Source organism: Ascaphus truei, chromosome 2 (genome assembly GCF_040206685.1).
Source record: "Ascaphus truei isolate aAscTru1 chromosome 2, aAscTru1.hap1, whole genome shotgun sequence".
In the NCBI taxonomy this organism is placed as follows: domain Eukaryota; kingdom Metazoa; phylum Chordata; class Amphibia; order Anura; family Ascaphidae; genus Ascaphus; species Ascaphus truei.
In genome coordinates this window covers 489,474,664-489,493,860 of record NC_134484.1, presented here as the reverse complement: position 1 = coordinate 489,493,860, position 19,197 = coordinate 489,474,664, and the positions used below count along the sequence as shown (strand labels likewise).

The window sequence follows — 19,197 nt, the reverse complement described above, 5'->3', positions numbered from 1 at the left end:
TTTCGGCACTTGGGGGTAAAAACTTCTTCAGCACTCAAAGGGTTAATAATAAAGTAAAATCAATCCCTTCACCCCTCCCCCATAGGAATCAGTATAGAGTATTTCTGTATACTGATATCACAAGAAGCGCCCCCACTCCCAGCTTTACATGATGGGTTTCCCTTTTCTTATTGCCAGGTTTCCCAGTGATTGTACCGGAGAGTTTAGAGATTAAGTCAGAGAAGGAAGAACTGAACACTGAGGAACATCTGACCCCAATAAAGAGTGAAACTGTTCTCTTTCCTGTCTCTGGTGAGTCCCTTTTCTCCTTTATCTGCACAAAGGGGTGTTATCTTGTTACAAGGCGCATGGTCACATTTAGTGAATGTTCATGGTTAATTGCCTCTCATAGGAAGTCCCCAGGCCTGCTGGGTGTTCTGGGACAAGCCACATGCAGCAGGGTTAGAAGTGCAATATGGCTCTCAGACACGTATAAAGGTTGGAAATGCAGAGTTATGGGCGTCTGACCATCAATAGATGCGATAAAACGCATTTGGGAAAACAAATTCAAGGGACCTATCCCTAACTAACCTGGTTCCCCAGCTTAAACAATACCCTCTCATTTAGGGTCATTAGATACGCAATAATCACCACAGTCTTTAGACATAGCTTAACTGATAGATGGGGACAGCATCCCAAGAGTCCAGGCAATTCTTCCGGACAGTGAAAGTCATGATGGGGGCGTCCTCTCTGAACTGGATACAGCGTAGCAGCGTGCCCCCAGCCACCAGGCGAGAAAATGAAGCAGCAAACCTAGCTGCCATACATGCCTGTTCCTTAATTAGGATAGCAGGTGAGGGAGAACTAGATGATTAAACTGACGAGTTTTCATCCCTTTGTAGGCAGCCTGTAGGATGACAGTTGTGGCGCGTATACGCCGATAATTTTCTCTTTCCCTTCCTTGGATAAGAGCTTTGCAGTGCTTCTGAATAATTTGAATGCTTTTCTCCCTTTTCAATATGTTTAGTCCACTTGTGAGAGAATCCTGTTCTTTGCGTACATCTCACAATTCTGCTCTCAGAGCCTCCATCTCTTCCTGGCGCTGGCTCTGTGTGCATGAACGCATCCCTCATTACATTTAGGAACTCTGCCTTCATTATGTCTAGGGCCTCTACAAATCCCGTTGCTAGGGTCCCATCAGCTTGTCTTTCCCAGGTTTCTTTCTCCTGGTCATCCTGACTAATGGGAATGGAGCAGCATCTCTGCTCCTCTAGCTCTTGCTTAAGTTTCTGGTCCTTCTCGTGCTCCCGCTCATACTGCTCTGCAGCGACACACTGGGTACTCAGACGCTCATTCCTGAAAGGACACCACTTTGTGTGGTCAGACACGTGACACATTAATCCTGTTTTTTTCCTCCATTTTTGCACTTTGGTGTATTCTTCACCTGATCTCTAGAGGTGCTATTGCATCAATACTTTTCCCTGTGTATTCTTGTGACGATCGAGCCCCTAAATCGTGTTGGGACTGAAGGGGTTAATGTGTAAACTCTGTGTAATAACTTGCATTCCTTTTCACCATCTTTATTTGTCCCAGATTGCAGCTGAATCTCCCAGCTGCAATGCGTTCTTAACGGTGTGTCCCCTAAATCATCTTGGGACGGAAGGGGTTAACAAAATCTGTATGTAATAATCCTGTGTTTCCCTTGCCAAACGTTTTTTGTCCCTTAAAATGTATATATGCTAGTGGGTTGATTGTTTTTAAACGTAGCCGGCAGGCATACCCACATAGTTGTTACTATATTTAGAAGGGCAGAAGTTAGAGTTTTAAAAGAAGCAATGCTTTTCTATATGTTATAAATGTAAGCCAAAGCTGGCTTTGTGTTCCCTTCTGATATGCTAATGTATTCAGGGGAGGGTAAGGGATGGCTTTGTTCTGCCTGTGGTTCAAAGGGGACCCCCCGCTGGCTACCGGACCTAAGAAGGACAAAGCCACAGAGCCATCCTATTTAGTATGCAGTCCGGAGATAGCAAGGGTCTGTTAAAACAGCTGAAGTGTGAGTTCCTCAGCTATCTGACAATACTACAACCGGGCCATATGTTTCAACCCCAGACTTTGTGTCCCCAGAAACGAGTGGCCCCTTTTTACTAAGCAGTACTACCAAGCTGCTCACTGAGCATGCTCAGAGTTACCTGGGCTGGCCTTATGCCCATTTCCCACGTTACCTGGCAGGTTTTGATAGGAGGAAAATATTCTCCCACCAATGGAATTGAGCGAAGGTTAGGTACAGTATAGGGACCCCTGTCTATAAAGATGCCTGTAACCCTCATTCCTGTGTTGTTGAATCATGTGAAGATCTAATCCTGAGGAACGAGCTGCTACCTGTGTGACCTGGTATTTCGTTCATGTGAGTGCTGTGTTTTTATCCCATGTTATTTGTTTTACTGTGTGTGTGTTAGTCAGAAAATAAATAAACGTACATGTTTATTTTATCGCTGTCTCGCTCCAAGCAGTTCCCAGTGATTTTGTGCGCATAAGTTCTGGTCTACCGTGGCGATGCTATTTGCAGAACTGTCAGTCATATACAGTAGGACAGACTTTACTTACAGTTTCTACTTTTCTTTAGCTGGGCGGACATTTTAAACCCCCACATTTATTTGCAAACCCACGGACTTTTTAGTGTCAACCCACATTCTCCACCATAAGTGACAAACGCCCCCCTTGCGTAGCGCTGACGTCTGTCTGGGCTCTTACCGACACAGTCTTCTAGGGTTTATTTAGAAAAAACACAAGAATAAGAGGTAGCAGTATAGTGCGTAACTCAGACTTCTGCCTGTTTTATTTCATCCCAGTGGGGGACTGCAGATTCAATAGATACATGTTGGAGGCACTCAGCCATTAACCTTCAGCGGTTTACTCATATTAGTGTCTCAACTCTATGCCCAGGACATACTTGAAAACGAGAGGTAACTCTCAATGCATTACTTCCTGGTAAAATGTTTTATAAATAAATAATAAATAAGTGACACTAAACATTTCAAACACCGTCACATTAAGAAACAAAAGAAACCATAAAAGTAACACCAATCACTTTTTAGGGATCTAACTATACAGTAGTATCAGCCTCTCTAACGGTTGCTGGGCCAACGAACCTGTTTCCCCAGCTTAAACAATACCCTCTCATTTAGGGTCACTAGATACACAATAATATCCAGTCTTTAGACATAGCTTAACTGATAGATGGGGACAGCGTCCCAAGAGTCCAGGCAATTCTTCCGGACAGTTAAAGTGATGATGGGGGCGTCTTCCCCAAACTGGATACAGGGGAGCAGCGTTCTCCCAGGCTCTAGGAGAGAGAATGAAGCAGCACGGCTAGCTGCCATATATACCTGTTTCTGTAATTAGGAGAGCAGGTGCGGGAGAACTAGACCCATTGTAAACTGTGGCCTGGACTTTCCATCCACCAGCCTGAGTAAATGTGAAGCTGTGGGATGGATCCTTTTGCACTATTCCTGCACTTTCTGACCTAAATCAGGCAGAAAGCTGCCTAATATCCTGGGACTAAGTCACAGTATTTATCACGTTTTTCACTTTTTTAAGTTAAGATTATTTAGCACATATATTGTCATCACCTCCTCCTTGGAGCGCCTTTTTTTCGTTTTCTATCACATGACCATCAGCAGGTAAGAAAACAATATATCTTCACCTCTGTTATTTTCTGCCAGAAGGGCTAGTAATACATTTCTTTACAAGATGTATTATATTATACCAATATCAGGAGGTGACATCACAAGAGACCCCACTCCCAGCTTTACATGATGGATTTTCCTTTTCTTGTTTACCATCCTTTTTGAGAGACTCTACAGATCTGTTATGTGCTATAAAAGCTGTTAAATGGCATAAGAACTATAGATGGGTTACGATGGACGTTATGTCGTTAAACTCCATCATTGATCATGACCAGGGTGTTAAGGCTACTCAATTTTCCCTTCAGTCCTCATTATCTCTTTCACTTCACACTTTTCTTTTAGATTCCAACAAATTTTTATTGACACATTTTTATTTGAGTCACAGTTTTACTTACATACACGGGGTACAGCTATGGGTACCTCCTTTGCCCCGTCGTATGCTAATCTTTTTATGGGTCTCTGGGAATCCACATTTATTTTTGGTGATTCTAATCCTTTTCGGCATCATTATTTTTTACAAGCGTTATATTGATGACCCGATTATGATTTGGGAAGGGGATTCACATTCACTGGACACTTTCATTAATACTCTTAATTCCTTATGTTGAATCTTAACTTTACTTATGAACACCATATTAATTATTTAGATATCACTTTATTTATTGACGTTACAGGAGAAATACAGACTGACATTTATAGGAAACAAAATTCCAGGAATACCTTTCTTAAAGCGGATAGCAATTAACCCCGGATCACTCATCCGGTGTATACCCAAGGGCCAATTCCTCCGCCTAAGGCGGCTTTGCTCTAACGAGGATTCTTTTGATCAACAGGCCACCGAATTGGCAAACAGATTTTCTGTCAGGGGCTACAGAACAGGGATACAGAGGAGGCTTACATGAATGCCAAACTCTGTACTCATGCTGAGTTACTGTCTTATAGTTCGACTGTAACAGGGGATATACAGTAGAGGAGGCTCACAGGACCAAAATTTGCATTTAGAAAGGCTAAATCCTTGGCAAACTATCTTTCTCCTAGTTTATTTACCTCCAGGTCAGACCGTGTTCATGAATCAAATTTAATACATGTTTATTTATTTTTTTCAAATGTGGTAAATGTGTATTTGGTGCTATGCCAATCCTATCAATTCTATTGATATTCTACACCGTAAGAAAACACACACAATTCCAGTTTTTATTCATTGTAGAGGGGATTGAATCTATACCTGTTCCTACACAAGGGGATTGAATCTATACCTGTTCCTACACGAGGGGATTGAATTTATACCTGTCCCTACACGAGGGGATTGAAACTATACCTGTCACTACACGTGGGGATTGAATCTATACCTGTCCCTACACGATGGGATTGAATCTATACCTGTCCCTACATGAGGGGGTGATAGAATTAAACAGCTTAATTAGCGTGAGATGTTTTGGATCCACTCACTTAATACTCTATCCCCTTTTGGGAATAATACAGAATGGGACCTAAAACATTTTCTCTAAGCTATATTATTCCTTTGCCCATTCTCAGGTTATATAATATTGTGTGTTTCATATACATTTGCTTCTATCATTGAGATACATATGTGTCTCTCTAGTCACATTTGATGAGTAGTATTGTATCCTTAATATGGCAATTTTCTCAGTGTGGTTTATTTATTTACATCTTATTCATTATGTACAGTTAGGTCCGGAAATAATTGGACACTGACACAATTTTCATAATTTTGGCTCTATATGCCACCACAATGGATTTTAAATGAAACAACCGAGATGCAATAGAGTTGCAGACTTTCAGCTTTAATTCAAGGGGTTGAACAAAAATATCGTGTGAAACGTTTAGGAATTGCAACCATTTTCATACACAGTCCCCTTATTTCAGGGGCTCAAATGTAATTTGACAAATTAACAAAATCATAAATAAAATGTTCATTTTTAATACTTTGTCAAGAATCCTTTGCATGCAATGACTGCTTGAAGTCTGGAATGCATGGACATCACCAAATGCTGGGTTTCCTCCTTTGTGATGCTTTGCCAGGCCTTTACTGCAGCTGTCTTCAGTTGTTGTTTGTTCGTGGGTCTTTCTGCCTTAAGTTTTGTCTTCAGCAAGTGAAATGCATGCTCGATCGGGTTGAGATCAGGTGATTGACTCGGCCATTGCAGAATATTCCACTTCTTTGTCTTTAAAAACTCCTGGGTTGCTTTCGCAGTATGTTTTGGGTCATTGTCCATCTGTAAAATGAAGCGCTGTCCAATCAACTTCGCTGAATTTGGCTGAATCTGAGCAAAAAATATATCCCTATACACTTCAGAATTCATCCGGCTGCTTCTGTCTTCTGTCACATCATCAATAAACACTAGTGACCCAGTGCCATTGTAAGCCATGCATGCCCATGCCATCACAATGCCTCCACAGTGTTTTACAGATGATGTGGTATGCTTCGGATCATGAGCCGTTCCATGCCTTCTCCATACTATTTTCTTCCCATCATTCTGGTAGAGGTTGATCTTAGTTTCATCTGTCCAAAGAATGCTGTTCCAGAACTGGGCTGGCTTTTTGAGATATTGTTTGGCAAAGACTAATCTGGCCTTTCTATTCTTTAGGCTTATGAATGGTTTGCACCTTGTGGTGAACCCTCTGTATTTGTTCTCGTGAAGTCTTCTCTTTATGGTAGACTTGGATAATGATATGCCTAGCTCCTGGAGAGTCTTCTTCACTTGGCTGGATGTTATGAAGGGGGTTTTCATTACCATGGAAAGGATCCTACGATCATCCACCACTGTTGTCTTCCGTGGACATTCTGGCCTTTTTGTGTTGCAGAGCTCACCAGTGTGTTCTTTTCTTCTCAGAATGTACCAAACTGGTGATTTGGCAACTCCTAATGTTCCTGCTATCTCTCTGATGGATTTTCTTTTTTTGCAGCCTAAGGGTGCCCTTTTTCACTTGCATTGAGAGCTCCTTTGACCGCATGTTGTGGGTTCACAGCAACAGCTTCCAAATGCGAATGCCACACCTGGAATCAACTCCAGACCTTTTACCTGCTTAATTGATGATGAAATAAAGAAGGAATAGCCCACACCTGTCCATGAAACAGCTTTTGAGTCAATTGTCCAATTACTTTTGGTCCCTTGAAAAAGAGGGGGCTACATATTAAAGAGATGTAATTCCTAAACCCTTCCTCCAATTTGGATGTGAACACCCTCAAATTAAAGCTGATATACTGCACTTTAAGCCCATATTCATTATTTAACTGTAACTTGAATTTATTTTCGTACACAGCCAAAATAATAAAACTTGTATCAGTGTCCAATTATTTCTGGACCTAACTGTATATTTCCTTTATTAAGATTCAAATTGTTCTTTGCCTTGGTAGTTGAGGTTACATTTATTATATGTATATTATTACGTGATTTATATTATTTGGTGTTACAGTTAATTTAATTTAAATAATTTTATTCTCTCCACATCTTATCCACTTTTAAATTTGATGCTTTTTCATTTAATTTTTATTGTCCTTATGAGTCTATTTAAGTTTTTTGTTATTGTATTCTTTATTGTGTCCTTTTGCTGGATTTCTCCCCCACAGTTATACTGCCTTCTTTCCATGGTTACATTTTCCCCGGACTGTTTTGTTCCCATGGGACGTTTTTACCTGGGATACAGGTAGGCAGTGTTTCCGGCGGGGAGTGCCTATAACGTGATGCTCTCTAGACTCAGGAAACCACTCTGTGATAAAGCGCCCATGGCAAGAAACGCGTTGGAGGTTTCTCTTTTAACTTAGGCTGTGTCTCACAATAACTCTTTTATTTTTTCTACTTTTGCCTCCAGTTCTTCTTTTCTGCAGTGCTCCTTTTTTTCTTTGTTTTGAATGTGAGCGGAGAAGGAAAGAGAGGAGTCAAATATTACACCAAGGCCGCGTGCTTGGGAAATTATATGAATAGTATTTGTGACTGACCACAATATGACACAAAATGGAGCAGTTTAGTTTGTGGGTCTTATGGCAGAAGATTACATGGGCAGTGTAGTCACTGCATCACTTAGATTGTAAGCTCTCCAGGGCAGGGATTTCCGTTCCTATTGTCTGATTTTGTTTGTTGCACTTATTGTATTATAATTCCCTGTACTGTATTGTTTCTGCTGTAAAGCGCTGAGTACACTGCGGGCCTTATATAATGAGAAAAAGCGTAAATAAGAAACACAGTCTGAGGTTATTTTGAAAACAGAATAACACGTGAATTTATTCAAGTCAAGGGCACAACGGAGACAGCTTCAAAACAAAAGCTCTCTAAACAATAAACATGGTATGCCATATATTTATACCCTAAATCCTAAAAAGTGTCCTCCCTCAATGGGGGCTTGCGCGTCACTAATATTACCTCATTTTGTAATACATAACAATATTAAAGTCGATGTCATTTTGGAATACATAATAATATTGTATAACTGCCTGTCAGCTAGAAACCATTCTGGGGTTAAATGGGATGTGCCTATTCTGCCACCTGGTATTTGTGAATGAGAACTAGTTTCACTGCAAGAATCTAAGTTTATCTCATGGGTTCTCATAACCTTTAGCCTGTTTACACTTTCAATTTGAAGCTGATTGGATGAGGAAGGGTCAATAAATTCAGCTAAGAGCGAAAACATTCCATTCCTGCTTCACACATTTGTTTATACAGAAATGTAACACAGAAATTAAGACTCACAGAGACAAGACAAGATGGCGGATTGAAATATTCACACAAAATGGCTTCATCCTAAATGCTGCTATGTTGTTATGCCAGACCCCCTAATATCTCATCTTTGTCAGTCCCTCCTCTGATTCTTTAAAACATTGTTTTTTTTAGAATTATTGGTATGATGTTAGTCCAGAAACACGTTGGGAGGCACAAGGGTGCTCCATCATCTCATAATGCTGCTTGAGAGTGTAGGACAGTGCACGAGGGTGCCTGCCAAATGTAGTCATAGTCTCGTATGGCGTTACAGCCAAATTCTTGTCCAGAGTTAGAACATTGTACTTGGCATCTTCTTTCTTCAAGGGACTGCTGTAGATTGGTTCTGCAAACAATGGGTCCCAGTCTGTGTCACCTTCCTTCCTAAGTCTTTCTTGAATTTCTTCTATCTTGTCTAACTCATGCTGTACCTTGCCACTCTGATCTTGGATGAAAACACAACATTGTTCTTTAATTAGGGCACATACACCTCCTTTTGATGCTAAAATGTAATCTAAAGCCATTCTGTTTTGTAAGGCCATAAGCCTGATCTGAACCTGTTCTTGGTTTAGTGATGCTATGGCTGTAGTGGTGTGATTGAGGACCTCATCTAACACATCTGTTAATGTATTAAGCCTGTCATATAGTAACCCAACTCCTACATTTGGAAATAAACTAGCCCAAAATTGTTCTCTACATAAACTACTTTTCAGTCCTGCAGTGTCTGGTGTTTTTCTCTTGTTTCTGAGACGCCCTGCAGGTAATTCTTTGGTGAATGTAAATGCAGGGACCACTTTCCCTAAATAATTGCATCTACTGATAAAGATGTGTTTGCAGCTACTGTATGTATTTTGTTGCTGCTATTTGTTTTGCTCTATACTGTGTCTGATTCAGTGTACTGTTATCTATGCATTTGTACAAATAGGAAATTGATCTTCGGTCTTTGTTTACATATATTTCTAGTTCAAAACAAGTGTCATTTGTGGGAGGGAGGACTTTACCTATGGAAACATTTCCAGTTGTACTGCTTATATGACAACTTCCCACTGGAATATTATTCAATAACGGTACCCTGTTAAATTCTTTGGAGAATTGTCCAGTCAACATATCTGGTAATCTTGGTGTGTCATTTGCTGCAGGAGTTAATTCTTCCTGGGTATAAGGAATGCCAATCCAAGGTGACTCCTGATTATGAGGCACATACCCATCAAGATTCGTTAATACCAGATTTCTGGTATATTGTTCTGCATGTGTCCATAAATGTATTATCTCTTTCCCAAGGGGTTAAATGTAAGTCTCGTTTGTTTCTGGATGTACCAGTGGACTTTGTTATGTTTGTGGGTGAGATGCTTTGTGTAGTGTTACCTTGACCATGGTGATAGATATCTGCGATGTATAAGGAACACAGACAGATGAGTATTGTTGACAAAGCTCCGCAGAGCATCATCATGACAATCCTGTTATCTGTCTGTGGGTTATACTTTTGCAGACCCAATGGTCCATACATCTTAAAATTCTAACTTATACACACTATAAAAGAATAAAAATATTGAGTCTCTGAAAAATGAAATGTTCTGATAGAAATCAGGAATATTGAGTCTCTGAAAAAATAGAATGTTTTGAGTCTTTGAAAAAATGAAATGTTCTGATAAGACCAGGCCTCTGCCTGGTATCTTATTTTCCTCGTTGATTAACGGTCAAAATGTATGTCTCGTCAAAACGTTAACTTGATGCGGCTGTGCTTTAGGTGACTTTGGTCTTTGGTGGAGCTGGAATGAGCTTTACTGTACTTTGGGTCCAGGGAAAGAACTCAGCCACTTTAATTGCTGTATTGGTGGTTAGTACGTGCCCTTTCATCTGGGATGAGGAGCATGCTTGTTTAGGAACTACTTGACCTTTAACTCCGTCTCGTGTAGGTGCACTTTTATCATACCTTATGCCTAGAGAGACTCAAAAAATATATTAGTGGCATACAATACTTATTAATTGTTTTATTACCAATAGATGGTCCTTAATTTGTTCCTTTGAACTACTGATAGTCATAAGTCACCCATAAGTGTCCCATAGGGAGATAATTTATACCTAGGAACAAATTCTTGTATCAATGTGTTTACTACTGTCTTAACATCCGCATATAGACAGAGGTATCTCCTATTAATGCTCCTCATATTTAAAACTAAGCAGCTAATGTGGACTTGACTGTACTACAATCTAAGTTCCTAAGACTTTGGGCCTCAGCCATTGTCAAACCAATTGCTTCCATAATCAACTCTATCCTGTCTACAGGCCATATCCCTAAGACCTGGAAAACTACCAGAGCTGTCCCAATCTTCAAAAGTGGGGACAAAAACACTGCCTCAAACTACAGACCAATATCTCTTCTCCCAATACACACTTGCTCTCATTCATGCCTCACTATCATCTCCTCCGATGCAAATGGTATCAACCTTTTCATAAAATACTAACTAACCTTAAAACTTGCCCCACAAATTAAACATCCCAGCAGCCTGCACTCATGGCTATTATTTCACACACAGTCACTCCTACCACCCATTGTGGCCAAGCACTGCTATCTACAGCACTTATTCCCTCACCTGCTATCTCTGTAAATTCCCCTCAAACCTTAGATTGTAAGCTCTTAAGGGCAGGGATTTCCTTTCCTATTGTCTGATTTTGCTGCACTTACAATTCTATTATAATACCCTCTACTGTATTCTTTGTGAAGTGCTGAGTACATTTTTGACGCTATATATAAATAAAGTCATACACTACAATACTATCCAAAGTCATGGAAAAAATGTGTTTACTCCCAATTAAACAATTACTATACTAAGACAAATGCCCCTAGCCAATTCCAGTCTGGCCTCTACCCCAAACACTCCATTGTAACTATTCTGCTAAAAATATGAAATGCCTTGCATATAATATATACCCTGCTCACTTATGTAACTGTATTTGCAACTATATATCACCTGTCCATTAACTCTATACCTAGAACATATCCAAAAACGAGAGGTGACTCCCAATGCACCACTTTGGCAAAACATTCTACAAATATTTTAACAATAACTACTGCTTATAATAAAATAGAACACCTATGGAAAAAATAAATGGTTAAAAGTTATAAAATATATCACATATTCAGATAATAGTCAAATGCTTTTGTATAGGCCTTCACACTAAATTTCTTGTAATATAATCTTTTTGCATAGGGCCGAACACACAGACAGCGTTATTTTTTAAAGACACTCTGAGAAAAATTTCAGAGCTTGTTTATCTTGGGCAATTTGTCAGCCCGGGCGTTTCGCCAAAAAAAAGACCTTGAGTGTGCCGAGCAGATAACAAAACAGTTTCTCCGTCTTCTAAATATTAATTACTGGATTGAAACTTCAGCTCAAAGTTAAAAATTGAGCTCTCTCCACGGCAATAAAACCGAAAAAATGTATGGCCTCTCAAAAATAAAAATATGGCCTCTCAAAAATAAAAAATATCACCTTTCAAAAATAAAAATATGGCCTCTCAAAAATAAAAATGGGACAATTAAGTAAACTGAGGTTAGATCAACTTATGAACACACCATATATAATTTAAACAATACGTGCGAGCTTAAAATCTCTCCAACATATCCTAATCCTATAGAAATGCAATTGACATGTTTTTACTGGTTTACACACAATACAGAAACCACAATACAGACACAAAAAGAACATAGACACAAACTTCTCTCCTACACAGCAAATCAGCTTCTCATATAAATAACCTGCTTTTAAAACTAATTTTTTGCATGCTCCGGAGCTTTTGAGTTTTGAGTTAACTTTTCGTATCTCTTGCACATTCCTTTGGAGAAAAAGGTTTTTTTTTGGCGCGGTCTGTACTGCTGTTATTCTGATTCTCTTTCCAGTTGCCATTTGAACAGAAGGTAAAAGAATATTTTCTGGTTTAAAAGACCCATTCGTGTGGCCAGTACGAACAAACCTTTTAAATTCCATTCTTTTCCTTCTCTTCTCTCTCTTAGGGCTGCTCTGCAATTACTGGCAACATGTCCTACCTTTTTACACTTATAACACTTTCTGTCCCTTCCAAACAATATATACAGTCTCTAATTGTATCCCAATTTCTGCATATAACCTTTCATAAAAATAACCCTCAATATCTACTTCCTCAACACCATCATATGCCTTAATTATCTATTGGCAAATTCACTTGCTATTTCTTGCCTATTCACTTTCTTTTTCACTTGTTATTATATTAACTTCTGTCCTGGCAATGGTACAAATTAATGCAGCGGGACCCTTCTGTCCCTCAACATAATTCTTTTGACCCATATTAACGTAAGGTGTTTCCCTGTGGGATTCAAAAACACATGAGACGGCGCTCCCTGAGTTTATCAATCCCACAGAAAAAGACCCCTCTTTCATTTAAACATCTGCGCAATTTGTTGATAATAGTACAAACAGTGCCATTCTCTGGCCAACAAAATATATTTATATTGTCTCTTTTCGTTCTCTGTATTCATTCTTTATTATTTTCGTCTGCAGACACACAATCCTTTGAGAATTTTTGGTTTCCCATTATTCCCCTGTTACAGAAATCAAATTTAATTGACCTGTATAATACTTCTTCTACAGCAATCAACTGTTAATTGACCTGTAGAATTTAGTGTTACAATAATCAGCGCAAGCCCCACAAACTTGCCCCACAAATTAAACATCCCAGCAGCCTGCACTCATGGCTATTATTTCACACACAGTCACTCCTACCACCCATTGTGGCCAAGCACTGCTATCTACAGCACTTATTCCCTCACCTGCTATCTCTGTAAATTCCCCTCAAACCTTAGATTGTAAGCTCTTAAGGGCAGGGATTTCCTTTCCTATTGTCTGATTTTGCTGCACTTACAATTCTATTATAATACCCTCTACTGTATTCTTTGTGAAGTGCTGAGTACATTTTTGACGCTATATATAAATAAAGTCATACACTACAATACTATCCAAAGTCATGGAAAAAATGTGTTTACTCCCAATTAAACAATTACTATACTAAGACAAATGCCCCTAGCCAATTCCAGTCTGGCCTCTACCCCAAACACTCCATTGTAACTATTCTGCTAAAAATATGAAATGCCTTGCATATAATATATACCCTGCTCACTTATGTAACTGTATTTGCAACTATATATCACCTGTCCATTAACTCTATACCTAGAACATATCCAAAAACGAGAGGTGACTCCCAATGCACCACTTTGGCAAAACATTCTACAAATATTTTAACAATAACTACTGCTTATAATAAAATAGAACACCTATGGAAAAAATAAATGGTTAAAAGTTATAAAATATATCACATATTCAGATAATAGTCAAATGCTTTTGTATAGGCCTTCACACTAAATTTCTTGTAATATAATCTTTTTGCATAGGGCCGAACACACAGACAGCGTTATTTTTTAAAGACACTCTGAGAAAAATTTCAGAGCTTGTTTATCTTGGGCAATTTGTCAGCCCGGGCGTTTCGCCAAAAAAAAGACCTTGAGTGTGCCGAGCAGATAACAAAACAGTTTCTCCGTCTTCTAAATATTAATTACTGGATTGAAACTTCAGCTCAAAGTTAAAAATTGAGCTCTCTCCACGGCAATAAAACCGAAAAAATGTATGGCCTCTCAAAAATTAAAATATGGCCTCTCAAAAATAAAAAATATCACCTTTCAAAAATAAAAATATGGCCTCTCAAAAATAAAAATGGGACAATTAAGTAAACTGAGGTTAGATCAACTTATGAACACACCATATATAATTTAAACAATACGTGCGAGCTTAAAATCTCTCCAACATATCCTAATCCTATAGAAATGCAATTGACATGTTTTTACTGGTTTACACACAATACAGAAACCACAATACAGACACAAAAAGAACATAGACACAAACTTCTCTCCTACACAGCAAATTAGCTTCTCATATAAATAACCTGCTTTTAAAACTAATTTTTTGCATGCTCCGGAGCTTTTGAGTTTTGAGTTAACTTTTCGTATCTCTTGCACATTCCTTTGGAGAAAAAGGTTTTTTTTTGGCGCGGTCTGTGCTGCTGTTATTCTGATTCTCTTTCCAGTTGCCATTTGAACAGAAGGTAAAAGAATATTTTCTGGTTTAAAAGACCCATTCGTGTGGCCAGTACGAACAAACCTTTTAAATTCCATTCTTTTCCTTCTCTTCTCTCTCTTAGGGCTGCTCTGCAATTACTGGCAACATGTCCTACCTTTTTACACTTATAACACTTTCTGTCCCTTCCAAACAATATATACAGTCTCTAATTGTATCCCAATTTCTGCATATAACCTTTCATAAAAATAACCCTCAATATCTACTTCCTCAACACCATCATATGCCTTAATTATCTATTGGCAAATTCACTTGCTATTTCTTGCCTATTCACTTTCTTTTTCACTTGTTATTATATTAACTTCTGTCCTGGCAATGGTACAAATTAATGCAGCGGGACCCTTCTGTCCCTCAACATAATTCTTTTGACCCATATTAACGTAAGGTGTTTCCCTGTGGGATTCAAAAACACATGAGACGGCGCTCCCTGAGTTTATCAATCCCACAGAAAAAGACCCCTCTTTCATTTAAACATCTGCGCAATTTGTTGATAATAGTACAAACAGTGCCATTCTCTGGCCAACAAAATATATTTATATTGTCTCTTTTCGTTCTCTGTATTCATTCTTTATTATTTTCGTCTGCAGACACACAATCCTTTGAGAATTTTTGGTTTCCCATTATTCCCCTGTTACAGAAATCAAATTTAATTGACCTGTATAATACTTCTTCTACAGCAATCAACTGTTAATTGACCTGTAGAATTTAGTAAAACCTGGCGCCAAATAGTCAGTGGAATGTCCTGTACTCCTCAAGGGATCCGCACACTTGCTCGACAGACCATGCAAAGAAAAGAACACAAACAAACAAAAATCATAGCGCAACACTGTAGGGTAAGCAGTACTGCACTAATACACACAAACAGTTAAGAATCCTAGCGATTATTAAAATAATTATTTATTAAAAAGAACTATGCCAAGACCGACAATGGCAAATACAAGGAACCGCAGGTCATCCGGAGCACAAAAATTGGAGCCCTACTTACATACAGCAAGGTTTAAGCTCGCATGGTAGGAACAAGTCCTAGGTAGAGATGATCTCCCTGGCAGGTGATGCCTCTGCTCCACTGCGGCTCAGACACCAGTCAGTCCTTACGATGGTAACCGGAACAGCTCCGGCCGTGGGGGCTGGTGTGCGGGGTCCACAGCTCTGCACCGCGTGTAGACACACGCCTCACTTCCTCCTACGGAGCAACAGGAAGTCTCTGCGCGCCCGCGCGCGATAGTGCCCGTTGCCTTAAAGGAACAGCTGGCAGGCTGAAGGGAAAGTTGGGCTCCAAGGCCAAATGTCCTTAAACGTCCAAAGTCAGTCAAATAGTGGCTGTGCCACTAGCCCTACGCGTTTCGTAGATGTCACTCTACTTCCTCAGGGGCTGAAAAAAAACCGTTTTTTTTTTTTTTTTTTTCAGCCCCTGAGGAAGTAGAGTGACATCTACGAAACGCGTAGGGCTAGTGGCACAGCCACTATTTGACTGACTTTGGACGTTTAAGGACATTTGGCCTTGGAGCCCAACTTTCCCTTCAGCCTGCCAGCTGTTCCTTTAAGGCATCGGGCACTATCGCGCGCGGGCGCGCAGAGACTTCCTGTTGCTCCGTAGGAGGAAGTGAGGCGTGTGTCTACACGCGGTGCAGAGCTGTGGACCCCGCACACCAGCCCCCACGGCCGGAGCTGTTCCGGTTACCATCGTAAGGACTGACTGGTGTCTGAGCCGCAGTGGAGCAGAGGCATCACCTGCCAGGGAGATCATCTCTACCTAGGACTTGTTCCTACCATGCGAGCTTAAACCTTGCTGTATGTAAGTAGGGCTCCAATTTTTGTGCTCCGGATGACCTGCGGTTCCTTGTATTTGCCATTGTCGGTCTTGGCATAGTTCTTTTTAATAAATAATTATTTTAATAATCGCTAGGATTCTTAACTGTTTGTGTGTATTAGTGCAGTACTGCTTACCCTACAGTGTTGCGCTATGATTTTTGTTTGTTTGTGTTCTTTTCTTTGCATGGTCTGTCGAGCAAGTGTGCGGATCCCTTGAGGAGTACAGGACATTCCACTGACTATTTGGCGCCAGGTTTTTCTTTATTTTGGTTTATTCTGTTAGTACTGGCAGTATCACCGGGCAGCCATCCTTTATTATAAGTTTTTTAATATCACACTGTGTATTACACTTTAGCGCTAGTTCACATTTTTTTTTTTTTTTTTTTTTTTTCTTCACCATTTCTGTAGAATTTAGTGTTACAATAATCAGCGCAAGCTGATTACGTACAACTCTTTTGGCATGTTATTGTTCTGAATAGTGTAAATATGCAAATAAGGACCTGTCACAAGAATGTTCCCCAATCACATTTTCTCACCATGACTATACCAAAGAAAAACTTGAATCACTTCAGCGGGTCCAACCCAGTCCTGATAAACCTTATACTTTTATAACATGGATACAGATAAGACCTTCTAACCAGATATCCATGAACTCACTTGGTATGTTAATGACAAAACAGAGCAAATGTACAATCAGGGCCCGTCCTGCTCAGACAACAAAAATATTTATCACAACCCAGGACGGTCTGAAAACAATCCCTTTAAGCACACAAACACTCACCTTCATCACCAAAACACCAAAACTTTTAACGGGACTCTTACCTTAGCCCCTAACAACTATTAACAACTCTTACACTTTAAAATGAATACAGGAACAGAGAATAATAAATTCACGTGAAACTGCTTAGGGATTCTTACTCGTCACATCAGAAAAGACACCGTTCAAAAATCAGCTCCACGCACCACTCAAAACAATTTAATCAGGCTGTTTGTCTAAAAAATGCAGGTAGCCTTACCTTGATTCATATGAGCGCTCAGGTTTGAGTGATGGAGGAGTGATTCATCCGGGTGCCTCGATTCCAATGCTATTGAGTCCCTATTTCGGAATGCGCCATCTGAGAAAAATCGTAAATAAGAAACACAGTCTGAGGTTATTTTGAAAACAGAATAACACGTGAATTTATTCAAGTGCACAACGGAGACAGCTTCAAAACAAAAGCTCTCTAAACAATAAACATGGTATGCCATATATTTATACCCTAAATCCTAAAAAGTGTCCTTCCTCAATGGGGGCTTGCGCGTCACTAATATTACCTCATTTTGTAATACATAACAATATTAAAGTCGATGTCATTTTGGAATACATAATAATATTGTATAACTGCCTGTCAGCTAGAAACCATTCTGGGGTTAAATGGGATGTGCCTATTCTGCCACCTGGTATTTGTGAATGAGAACTAGTTTCACTGCAAGAATCTAAGTTTATCTCATGGGTTCTCATAACCTTTAGCCTGTTTACACTTTCAATTTGAAGCTGATTGGATGAGGAATGGTCAATAAATTCAGCTAAGAGCGATAACATTCCATTCCTGCTTCACACATTTGTTTATACAGAAATGTAACACAGAAATTAAGACTCACAGAGACAAGACAAGATGGCGGATTGAAATATTCACACAAAATGGCTTCATCCTAAATGCTGTTATGTTGTTATGCCAGACCCCCTAATATCTCATCTTTGTCAATAAATAAAGACATACACACATGGGCATCTACAGTATCTTTACACTATAGGTTGCTGTCTGGTTTAGTTGATATTATTAACGCACTAATATGATAGACCAGGAGTTCCTTAACTTTACTTCTCATGGACATTTTCAATGTTAATTATTTGGAGGATGTGCATGTACCCTTAAATAATGAATACAGTAATAAATACAAGTTATATATGTATCCATGATTTCACTGTGAGAGCTGCTATAAATACATTTCAGGCCTTCGGGACCACCACCAAAGTCATTAGGGGCCACTGGATGTCCATGTGCTACAAGTTTAAAACCCTGGGTGAAGAGAATATTTAGTTAATTAAGTATTGGTGAAATACATTCTTCAGCGTTTTGGATTTGTAATTTGCGTTCAGTAATTTGATTTACAGATTGAAAACATTTGTTCTGTCTTTTTTGTTTACTTCTGTTAGAGATCGGCCTGAATGAGGAACACAACTTGAGCTCTGATACATCCAGAAGCTGGCTGACTCCTCACAGCCCAGAAGTGCCAAAAAACAATGATTCCTGCCACATTTTAGACACGTGCAAGGAACCAGTGCCACATGGTGGTGAATTTACAGACCTTGTACAGCACACAGCGGAGACGGACTCTAAATATGGGTCCAGCAAAAGGTATGCGAGAGATGCAAGGAGAAGCCGCGGTGCTCAGCCTTTTCTCTGTTGTCAGTGTGGCAAAAGCTTCTCACTGGACAGGGACCTGCTCACACACCTTTGTGTCCCCGCTAGGGAGCAAACCTTTACACGTGCAGATGGTGGGAGCAGATTCTCACTGAAGGGGAAACTTCTTCCACACCAGATGATTCAGACAGCAGTGACTCCTTTTACTTGTACAGTGTGTGGGAAACAGTTAAGTACTAAGAGGACCCTCCTCATTCACCAGATGACTCATACAGGGGAGAAACCATTCACATGTGCAGAGTGTAGTAAAAGCTTTTCTCAGAAGACAGATCTCCTCAAACATGAGCGGATTCATACAGGAGAGAAACCATTCACATGTACAGAGTGTGGGAAACAATTCACAGTAAAGCCGAGTCTCCTCATACACCAGATGACT

The 19,197-nt window shown here is 39.7% G+C and overlaps 1 protein-coding gene across 2 annotated transcripts in view; it reads left to right on the top strand.

Annotated features, from left to right (window-relative positions):
* Window positions 1-19,197, top strand: part of LOC142488437 (uncharacterized) — a 156,325-nt gene that overhangs the window by 12,672 nt on the left and 124,456 nt on the right. The window lies entirely within an intron of this gene.